General features: G+C 36.5%; 1 pseudogene across 1 annotated transcript; it reads left to right on the plus strand.

The window, feature by feature from the left end:
• Window positions 1-149: 149 nt before the first annotated feature.
• On the plus strand, window positions 150-2,677 carry LOC119568996 (annotated as a pseudogene). The gene is made up of 3 exons (XR_005228191.1): window positions 150-201; window positions 518-630; window positions 2,098-2,677. The product of XR_005228191.1 is annotated as an ATP synthase subunit O, mitochondrial-like (transcript).
• Window positions 2,678-3,180: the final 503 nt, after the last annotated feature.

Raw genomic sequence — 3,180 nt, forward strand, 5'->3', positions numbered from 1 at the left:
GCCCCTTTTACTCTTTTTCCTTTATGTTTGCTTTTTTGCTCTTTTTCTGATCCTTAGCCATTTGTTTTTTCATATTTTTGACAAGCAAGGGAAAATTAATGGAGGGCAGCTATGAATTCAGTTATAAGCGCAAATATTTCATGATACAGATAATGAAGCCATTTATATTAACCATTTACACGGATAATGTCTTAGTTTATGGTAGACCGCCCCTCACACGCTCTAGGTTGTCCCCATTAAACAGAGAGGTACTAGTTTGGCCTGTGGCTCCATTCATTATCTAAATAAAATATACAGCAATCAGAGTATAGTGTTGGGGTAATTTTGTTTCTTATCTTTTGATTTACTTCGATAAGCTGACTCCACATGCACCATGATGTGGTGTTTGTATGACCTGGGAAGCTCCATTGGATTAGGTTAAGAATCGCATTACATTATGTTAAATAGATTTAAAAATCTTTTTTGTTGAATTCAAGCCTAATTGTCAATTTTCACATTTGAATGTACTTACCCACAGGTGCTCTGGCTGAAAATGGTCGTCTTGCCAGTGTGGATGGTGTCCTGAATTCCTTTGGTGTCATCATGGCTGCTGTGAGAGGAGAAGTCATTTGTGAAGTTACAACTGCCAAGGTATGATCAACATATCAGCTTTTGTAAAGGAGATAGCTGTGCATTCTTAGTCAGCAGTTTTTCCCCATCTGTGGGATTAATGGGTGTAGAGAATGCCAGAGAAAAAGAGAGAATTGTGGTTTGTGATTTAGGTTGAGAGTATGGAGTCCATATCTGCAACTAATAGCTCCACAAACAAAAAAAAAATCTAATTGAGAATTCAAGTGATTATATGGGCACTACGTATATACTTGTGTGAATGTGATTTTTGAAGGTAGGTAGGGAGTGGGATGTGTATCTGAATGTAGCAGTTGTGCATTGTGAAAGCAGATTGAAATAACTATATTTCTTTTTATGTACTATGTTAGATGTATGTTGCCCTCATTCACAGGGAATTGAGTTTTGAAAAAGCCATATAAACTTTGAATCCCAGTCGAAGGCAAGCAGCAAGAGCATAAACATTGCTTCTTATCCGGTTGTCTCATAAGTTTCAGTGGGCAAGGAATCTCATAGTGGAAAAACTATGAATGACAGTGAATATTGTCACTCTTGCATTTTATGGATTTAGATTAACCTATTGGCTGCAAGTACTTTTATTATCTACTGTATTACTTGCAAATTTAGTTACATACAGATGATTCCACTACTGCTCAGCCACTAGAAGTAGTAGACCTACTTGACCACATTGGATTTCCCAATTCCTTAAAATTTCAGTCCTCTTTTCTGTTAACAAACTTTTTCCCCTTCCTCAAATGCATAAATACTACCATTTGATCTATTGCCCTTTGTCCTTAACCCTTCCCCCCTTTATCAATCCCTATCCTACCCATTTACTCTCCCTCTATCACTTTCTTTACCATACTACTAATAATGCCATGGCCATTGAAATCTAAGACATTCTATTCTAATAAAGAACCCCTTTAAAACCCTTTGATGTCTACCACATTTACTTGTTTAAAGTATTTAAAACATTATGCTGTTATTATTGAGAAATTATAATGTAATTTACCCAATGCCGCTGGGAAAATGCTATGCCTGTGTGTGTGTTTGTGTGTGTCTGTGTCTCTGTCTGTCTGTCTGTCTTGTCTGTCCTGTCTGTCCTAGCACAGTGGGTTAAATATTCAGCTTTATTGCCTATCTCTAGGTATGAAAGGCATATTAGTACTTTTTGTAGGAGCTCTTTTGCCCTTTGACAAACTAAATTTCTTGTCCAGCTATGGGAACCCACATGCTTTTGTTGATATATTTTTTTCAGTTTTATTTCATTACATTAAAAGTAACTTCATTGTTATTCATGAATTATTTGTATTTGATTTGTTTGCAGTAATTTTATAATCCTTACAGTAAATTTAGTACATTGTAATTTACTTTTTAGATATTATGTTGAAGGAAATCCTGTGAATGTAAAAAATGTTAGATTATTTAACTTTTAAAATTTTCTTGGTATTTTTAGTATTAATTATGTATTATTTCTAACATAAATTGCAGCCTCTTGATGCAGCCATGAAGAAGGAATTGGAGCATCACTGAAGGCTTTCCTCAAGAAGGGCGAGTCCCTGCAGCTGACAATGAAAGTGGGACCCATCCATCATTGGCGGAATGATCGTCTCTATTGGCGACAAGTATGCCGACATGTCCATGGCATCCAAAATTAAGAAGTTCACATCTCTTCTTGAACAAGCCGTTTAATTTTTTTTCTTGTATTTTTATATTCTAAAGAAAATCAGAGCATCAAGCTTTGAGTAACGAAAAAATGTAGGAAGCTGACATCTAGATTTGTTACCACCAGTGGGAATGTAAATGTTCAAGTAAATTGTGGTAACAATGAAAACACAAGGAATGCATTCCAGGTGACCAAGTTAAGTTCGGAATGTAAAATGAATGGATTTGAGGTTGTTGCAACCCAGTGTTTCCAGTGGAACTGTACAAAATGGAAATATTACTATATGTAAATTAAAAATTTTATGTAAATTGTATTTATTTCAATCAGACCTTTCATATTTTACATGAAAGTAATTCTTCTGTCTTCATCTGAATGTTTCCCCTTATTAATAAACCAGTATGGTTATGGTGTGGATTTTCATTTATAGTATATAGTTTATTAAATGTAAAAGAAAAAGTGCTACCAGTCAAATGAGAGCGGATATGCATAAGTACCTTCAGATTATCCTGAAGTCGGTCATTGTATTCAAGGAACTAAGAAAGGAATTCCATACCTTCATACTTTTATATTTAACAGAGAACCCCCATCTAACAATATTGGGTTTTAGAAAGGAGAGGAAAATATGCCCAAAACCTGCTTTCATCTTCCACAGTAGAGAAAATGAAAATGGGCTTGCGTTAGGCCCCGATCCAGACGAACGGGCTATGGACGGTGGGTGGATATTTCACGCTTGTTTACCAGTGTTACCAGATCGAGCGGTCCCCTGCGGCCATGACTGCCACCAGTATTGTCAACACGGATTACGGGCCGAACTGTGGTGAGGTACTGACCGTAGTGTTTATCCTGTGAACGTCAGGCAGCAAGCCTACACTCGTGCCCGCCAATCGCCCTCTAAACATTTTAGAATA

This window comes from Penaeus monodon, unplaced genomic scaffold, assembly GCF_015228065.2.
Source record: "Penaeus monodon isolate SGIC_2016 unplaced genomic scaffold, NSTDA_Pmon_1 PmonScaffold_12050, whole genome shotgun sequence".
Classification (NCBI taxonomy): domain Eukaryota; kingdom Metazoa; phylum Arthropoda; class Malacostraca; order Decapoda; family Penaeidae; genus Penaeus; species Penaeus monodon.